The 8381-nt window shown below is 42.1% G+C and overlaps 1 non-coding gene across 2 annotated transcripts; it reads left to right on the forward strand.

The window, feature by feature from the left end:
• Positions 1-1135: 1135 nt before the first annotated feature.
• LOC115523415 lies at positions 1136-7610 on the forward strand. Of its 2 annotated transcripts, XR_003971723.1 has the most exons (5): positions 1136-1364; positions 1975-2178; positions 3246-3313; positions 6153-7040; positions 7582-7610. It is a non-coding gene; the product is annotated as an uncharacterized LOC115523415 (transcript). The 2 variants fall into 2 exon arrangements; XR_004344074.1 differs by lacking the exon at positions 7582-7610 and having other exon boundaries at positions 6153-7323.
• Positions 7611-8381: the final 771 nt, after the last annotated feature.

Genomic DNA, 8381 nt, shown 5'->3' on the forward strand with positions numbered 1-8381 from the left:
ATACAGAAAAACACTAAAAACAGTCTATGATAGGTGGTTTCAACACAGCCTCAGGTAGATACAGTGAGCGAGCAGTTTCAGAGAAGGCTTCTTGGGACTGGGGTTTGAGTGATTAAGCTTTGAAGAATGACTAGCTTGTAAATAAATTGGGAGACTATTTCAGAAAGAGAAAACAGTGGGCAGAGGAATAGCAGTAGACTATGGGATTGTAGCTCTAGCATGGACAGTGAATGGGGAAATGGCAAAATTTGTGACTAAAGGAGAGTCAGAATAATGGGAAGTAGGCTTAAGCTACATTGGGAAGGACTTTAAATTTTTTTTTTTTCAACGTTTATTTATTTTTGGGACAGAGAGAGACAGAGCATGAACGGGCGAGGGGCAGAGAGAGAGGGAGACACAGAATCGGAAACAGGCTCCAGGCTCTGAGCCATCAGCCCAGAGCCCGACGCGGGGCTCGAACTCACAGACTGCAAGATCGTGACCTGGCTGAAGTCGTACGCTTAACCGACTGCGCCACCCAGGCGCCCCAAGGACTTTAAATGCTAATTAAAGAAGTTGCACAGTATTCTATCAGGTGGCCCTTGAAGGTTTGGAAGTAGGATGTTGACCAGAATAGTTAGAATATATTTGAGGTAGATGATAGTGTAGTAGAATGGTTAGAAAGGGAATATCAGAAAGTTAAAACCCATTCAGTGTTTAGCTCATTATATTATTTGTATTGAAGCCGTATCTGTGGTCTTAAGGATATGGAAGGCTGCTACATGCAGTGGCCTCATCCCTCTACCTCCTTGACAAGAACCACTATTTTGAAGCAACAATAGTTCTTACAAAGCAGTTCCCAGGCAGAATTGTCAGGGGCCCAGACCATCTTAAAATCCACATTAGAGGACTGCCCTGCAGGGCTACTCAATATGTCACAGCTCTGTACATCTTACATTTTGTAGATTCATGGAATACTACTTAAGGTGTTTGTTTTAAACAAAAGTAAACTTCCCAGGCACATTAATAACGTTTTAAAGTTTATTTATTTATTTTGATAGAGAGTGGGGGAGAGTCAGAGAGAGGATCCCAAGCCAGCTCCATGCTGTCAGCATGGAGCCCGATGCAGGGCTTGAACCCAGGAACCATGAGATCATCGCCTGAGCTAAAGTCAGAGGCTTAACTGACTGAGCAACCCAGTGCCCCAAAAGTTTTGTTTAAAACTAGGTAGGAACTTTTAAATAAACCAAGATTCTGTGGCAAAAGGTAATTGGGCCCCTTCCTGGACTGCTTATTTAAGTCTATCAAGTGTTTTATAAGAAATGCTATTTTTCCCCCCAGAAGGAGCAGCTGCTAATCGTATCAGGCCACCAGGTTCTGCTCAGGTATGATAGTTTCTCTTTTTCACAAATTATATATGCCAGAACATTAAGTCTGAGGTACCTAGTCCATCACTCTGCCCTTTAGGAAGAATAGTTCTAAAATGCAATCTCAAAACTCTCCACATGGGGGGAAGTCAATGTCTCCTACTTTTATATCATTGGTTTCACTCAACTATGTAAAATATTTTTCTATTAGTAACGAGTATGGCAGTAGGATTTGTGTGTTTAGATAGTGATATTTTCTGTAGTGAACAAAAATATTATACTTGAAACATTTTAGTCTTGAATTAATTTTTCCACCAATGCACTAGGTATTATTATTGTTGTTCTGGGCAGCAACATTCTTTTAATTTTTTTTTTTAACGTTTATTTTTGAGAAGAGAGAGAGCAGGAGAGGGGGAGGAGAGAGAAAGAGGGAGACACAGAATCTGAAACAGGCTCTAGGCTCTGAGCTGTCAGCACAGAGCCTAATGCGGGGCTCGAACTCACGGACCGCGAGATCATGACCTGAGCCGAAGTCAGACGCTTAACCAACTGAGCCACCCAGGCACCCCCCCCTTTTATTTTATTTTATTTTATTTTATTTTATTTTATTTTATTTTATTTTGGGCAGCAACATTCTTCTTAAGAAGTACCAAGGGGGGAAAATGTGGTGGAGTGGAAAGGGGACTGGCCTGTGTCCCCAGGACTGCTACATGCATGTAGTTGAGAGACATGGATTTGAATGCTGCCTTGAATGCTTATTACCATTATGACCTCAAACAAGTCATTTAGCCTGTTGGAACCTCAACATTTCATCAACAAAATGGGGATATTAGTAAGTTCCTTAGATGCATTGTATGATCTAAATAACCCTATTTAGATCTAAATAACCCTATTTACCAAGAACAGTGCTTAGGATATATCAGACACTCCGTACATGTTAGTTCCCCTCTCTAATGCAGTCCCCTTCCTCTTGCTGCCATATTCCTAAGCACTAGCCAGCAATGCAACCTTAAATCACTTTTCTTCTCTAGACCTCTAAATGTCCTGAACTGTGCCATTAAGTCACACTTTTCATTTATCTTTGCTCAGCCTCACCTTCCATTCCCCTGATATCCCCACTAACCCTTTTCACTGAGAGCACTGAGAACTTCTCTTACCTCTTCCTTTGCTCCCACATCTGGACTTACCTGCATCCACCTCAGTCATTTCTTCTGGTCTTGAGTGCCTTCCTCCCACTGAACACCAATTCCTGTACTGGATTCCATCATTTCTTGCCATGTCCGCTATCAATTGTTTGCTCTCTCATCTGTAATTGTGTTTGCTCTCTCTTGTTATGGGCTTCTCCTACCCAAGACTCTTCTACTTCTAGAAAAAGTCCCTTCCTAGCTCCTTCATCCTTCCTGTAGTTATTTTTCTATTTTCTCTCTCCCTGGTTTAGGAGGAAAAAAATATGTGTGTTATTTCCATATCACTCTTTGCTTAACCCACAGGTCTCTGTTACTGTCACACTACTGAGACTACAATAGTGAAAGACATCTACTCTCTTTTTTCCTCTTGGGATCATCTGATGTACCCTCATGGTTTTTTACTGTCATCTGTATACTGATGCTCTCTTCTCTCTCTGCCATACTTCTTACCTGAGCTGTAGAACCCTACACTCAGTTGTGTGTTGGACATCTCTACCTCAGTATCCCACAGATTCTACAACATGTCCATAAGTGAGCTGGATTAATCATCTCTTTCCCCTCCTTCCCCCTGCTGTGGACACTCCCCTCCCAATAAGCCTGCACTTTCTCCTAAATTCCCTGACTTGGCTGGTGGAACGGCTATCCATCTCATTAACCAAATATGAAACCTGGGTAAATCCCTGACACGACTTCCTCCTTTCTCCACATCCAGCCCATGACATCTGAGCAGAGGACTGAACGACGAGGGGCCAGTCCTATGAAGCTCTGGGAAGATCTAAGGTAGGGATGGCACTCTGCCTTTGCTCTCATGGTATTCTGCTCTGACCAAACTGGCCCAGATTTGCCTGACTGCTGTATGCAGTGATGTTAAGAGGATTATTTATACAGGAAAACTTTAAAAAAAAATTTTTTAATGTATATTTATTTTTTAGAGGGGGGAGGGGCAGAGAGACAGAATCCAAAGCAGGCTCCAGGCTCTGGAGTGTGAGTGGGGGAGGGGCAGCCTGCTTCAGATGCTGTGATTCTTCAGATTCTCCCCTGCTTGCTCGTGCTTGCACTCTCTCTCTCAAAATAAATAAACATTTTAAAAAATTTATATAATTTTACATTCCATATAGTTTGTTGTTAAATATGCCCTTCAGTAGAGAATATTCGGTTTTATATCTTGATTTTTTAAGTTAGAATACTTACAATCTTATATAATCTATATAACTAAAAAGATTGGCTTATTTTTATGATCTGTATTTGCACAGGTATGTTAATAGGTTATACAAAAACAGAATTAATCACTGGAAGCAAAAGCTTTCTGTTTATCCCAGGCAAACAACTCTTTCCACCAGGAGGGATAAACATAATTTTCTGCATGGCTCCCTAGCTGCTTCCTGGCACTCGATATGATGCTGAGTACTGTGGTCACATGTGAACATTGGGTTACAAGCACCCTGGCAGGAGAGCCTCTGTTACGTGTATCTTTGTACCGCCCACAATGCTAACCTAGTGGTGTCCTGAACATAAGCCTCCAGTAGATACTGGCTGAATGACTCACTGTTGTCTCTCTGCAGAGGTCAGTTCCTCAGTTCAGTGACGCAGGTTGCATTTCAGCTACTGGGGCTGCAATATCCAGGTGGGGGCTGTGGACTCCTGTAGCCTCTTAATTCTCTTGATCACCCACCGTTTACACAGTCGCCCTTTCAGAACCCTCCTCCCTTCTCCCCCACTGCTTTGGATGGTGATTGCTTCTCTTCTTCCTCTTACTCTATATCTCTCAGCAATGATTTAGGGCCATTTTTACAGTCTGCTAATTCCCTGAGAATGAGGTGCCTCTTCTGGGAGATACTGCCATCCTCAATGGCACTGCAGATAGGTTTGTGTTGACTGATCTCCAGGCTCTCCAAGTCATTTTGCCCTTATCCTGATTACAAGGCACCATCTGTTTGTCTCCATGGCTTAATGAATCGAGGGCTCATAAATATAGCTGATATCTAAATTAGATCCAAATCACAGTGAAGAAAGGATAATAGTCTCCTTCGCCAGAGATGGGTGGGCAATTACTTTTATAGCTTTGGAGAAAAATGGATTATGTAGATACTTCACTCAAATTGGTGGCCCTGAGTCACTGTCCCTATATGCTGATGCTTTTGCTCAGGGACAGTAACTTGCCTGCCCTGTTTCAGGAGAAATAGATTATCTACCTGACCCAAGTTCACTCAGTGAATCAGCAGTCAGATTCTAGCCATCATAGTCCTTCTGCTACTTTGGCTTATGAGGGTCAGAAGAATTTTTCAAGCATGAAGAATATTAAAATAACCATTAAAAAACTGACCTAGTAACCTTGGCCTGTTGCCTAATGCAGTATGGCTGATGAGAAGGAAATCCCTTGCAGTGAGATGGCTGAGTGTTAAGTGTACTACACAGGTTGTGATTTTTCTAGAAATTGCGGGGGGGGGGGGGGTGGCTGTTAAACAGTTTTAAAAGATCTATTGCCACTTCTGGTGAATTTGTTCTTACAGTCAGTGGGCTCTGGAATCCTTGAGATCCATGGGCTACAATGAGTGAGTTGTCTCTGGCCTCCCCCTTACCTGCAAGTATTTTACACCAGAAGGAAGCAGAACCACATGCAGCTACCCAAACAGCCTGTGCTACACCAACACATGTGCTCACTGCCTACCATTCTCTAGGCACATTGCCATACACTTGACATATCCACGTCTCTGATCATTAAAGCAGCTCTATCATGTAAATATTATTATCCCCATTTTATACGTGAGGAACCTGGGGATCAACATAATTAAATAATTTTCATGGGTTTCCATTGAGGCAGAGGCAGGATTTGAACCCAGTCCTGTTTAGCTCATGTTGTTTCTGCAATGCTTCGTTGCCGTTCAGTGCATTTTTTTGCCCTCCCTATGCTTATTCTCTGTCTCCTCTTCTGTTTCCCTTTCAGAATCCTTATCAATCACAAGGGTTTTTTGAAATATAAAAATGTGTGTATATATTATATGTACATATATATTCACAACACATGTACTTTTATATCTATATACCCATATAGATGTAGATATTTATAGACAGATATAAATAGATATATAGATGTATATAACATTAAATGAGGAAAGATATACCCCTCAAATGTTAATGGTTGTTTTATCTGAGTAGTAGAATAATTTGTGATTTTCATTTTTTCTTTGTGTTTTTGTGTCTTTCTCAAACTAGTATTATTGTCATCAGGAAACAGTTTTTTAAATCTTTCACATCCTTTCAAATTCATATGATACTACCTTTGTGAGTAAAATCTTTCCTGATCTCCACACTAATGCTACTTTCTCTTTTGAAACACACTTTCCCCAGCACTTTTTTTTGTAAGATTAGTTATTTATTTTGAGAGAGAGAGGGAGGGGGAGTTGCAGAGAGAGAGGAGAGAGAAAACCTCAGGCAGGCTCCAAACTGCCAGCGCAGAACTCAGTGTGGGGCTCAGACCCATGAACTGTGAGCCCATGGCCTGAACTGAAATCAAGAGTACGATGCTTAACCGGCAAGAGCCACCCAGGCGCCACTCCCCAGCACTTTTATTGTCTTGGGTCATTTCCAGCATTTTGCTTTGTATTCTGTGTAACCACAGGTCCCCAGGTCCCACAAACTGATAGAGGAAAGGAGTCGGGGAGGCGCAGCTAATGATAAAAAAGATAACGGAATAGCTGTTGCTCCATTAGGAAAGCTAGAATCTTCCTGCTGTATCCACTATATCCCAGACTTTTTGGTCTCATCCCCTCCCTGTGGTCCTGGCCATGTCTCTTCCACATTGCTGTTCCTATGACCTGAGTCAGCCATGATGGTCACTCTGTGTGTGATGCTGTCCCCTCTCCTTCACTTGGTACCAAGCTAGGCCCCATTATTCCATCAGCCTCACACCATCTAGGCTGTGCCTCTACCCTTCATCACTTTGCTGAAGTGGGACCATCTCCCACCCAGGTTGTACCTTTTAAAAGTTATTTGCCCTCCCCTCATTTTCTTAATCTCTGATATAACCTATTGCACGATGACTCATGTTTTCCGGCTCCTTAATACATCCCCTCCCCAGCCTCCTTGCCTAGAAGAACCTGCCCTGAGATTAGGTTGGGAGCCAGAGAAATCTGGTCCAATCCTTCCCTCTCCTTAGTCAGGGGCCCCAGATGGAAGGGTGCACAACCACTCTCTTGTCTGGGAGACCGAGCTGTGATTTTGTTCTATAATTTATTCTAGTGTCTCTCTCCTGGGTGGCTTGTTAGCCTTCATCTCACCAGTCATTCCCTTTCCAGGAAGGCCTGTCTGCAGCAACCAGAACTGGAAGCCTGGTGGCCCGCTTGACATGCCCTGTGCTTGGGTAGACAAGCAGAAGCAACCCTGCTTGGGCTGTCATCAGTCCACCGTGTCCTCTTCTAAGCCTCTCCATTAACTTCTTGGACAGGAGCTGAGGACCAGTCAACTTTGTACACTCTGTGCACTCTGAAGCAGCTCTTAACATAGGATGGTAAGAGCTCCATAAACTTTTGCAGAAGGAATTACTGAAATCTATTGAATTTTGTGCTCTGCTTTTCTTTCTTAACATTATTGCAGCAAACAATCAAATAAAGATGATTAGTCCCACTTTGTTCTATACTAAGTATATCACACTTATTCTAATTCCATGACTTATTTGAGTTTTAAAACATTGAGATATAATTCATATACTGTAAAATTCACCCCTTTAAAGTTTACAGTTTAGTGGTTTGTTTTTTTTTTAATGTTTATTCATTTATTTTTAAGGGGGGAGAAAGAGAGAGACACAGCTCAGGGAGGGGTAGAGAGAGGGAGACACAGAGTCCAAAGCAGACTCCAGGCTCAGAGCTGTCAGCACAGAGCCCGACGCAGGGCTCGAACTCACAAACCATGAGATCATGACCTGAGCCGGAGCCAATGCTTAGCTGACTGAGCCACCCAGGTGCCCCTGGCATCCTTTAACTATCACTCCCTCTTGCCCTCTCTACCCCAGAACCCTCCAGTGACTATCAATCTACCTTCTTTCTCTATAGATTTGCCTGTTCTGGACATTTCATAAAAATGGAATCATGTGACATGGACCTTTGTATCTGGTTTCTTTCACCTAGCATAATGTTTTCAAGGTTCATACATGTAGCATGTATATGTGTTTCATTAATTTTTGATGGCTAAATAATACTCCGCTGCATGGATATTTCACATTTTTGTTTAGCCATTCATCAATTGATGAACATTTGGATTGTTTCTGCTTTTTGGCTGTTATGAATAAAGTTTTATTTATTTAACATATACATGTTTTTTTTCTCGAGACCTAATGATTTCAATTTTGGGGGTATATACGCCTTGGTGGATCATATGGTAACTCTATGTTTAACTTTTTAAGGAACTGCCAAATTGTTTTCTAAAGTAGCTGCATCATTTTACATTCCAAAAGCAATGTATGAGGGTTCCAGTTTCTCCACATCTTTACAAACGTGTTATTGTTCATCTTTTTATTATAACTATCCCAGTGGATATGAAGTGGTATCTCATTGTGGTTTTGATTTGCATTTCCCTGATGGCTAATAACGTTGAGTTTCTTTTCATGTGTGCATTGGCCATTTGATATTTTGGTAGAACAGTAGAACATCCTCCAGACTGATACAAAGGGCCTATGTAATCTATTGGCCAGTGAGAAACAGGGCATGCAGTCTGTCCCGTATGCCTTGGGGTGTGGCCCAATAGCCCTTGCCTGAGGTGGCAGTAGGGACAGTCCTTGTCAGCAGCTGTGGGTCGGAATATTTTAAAGGCAAATGTAATCTTTTTAGTATTTCCCAAATACTTCCGGGACCTC

Source organism: Lynx canadensis, chromosome C2, assembly GCF_007474595.2.
Source record: "Lynx canadensis isolate LIC74 chromosome C2, mLynCan4.pri.v2, whole genome shotgun sequence".
NCBI classification, from domain to species: Eukaryota; Metazoa; Chordata; class Mammalia; order Carnivora; family Felidae; genus Lynx; species Lynx canadensis.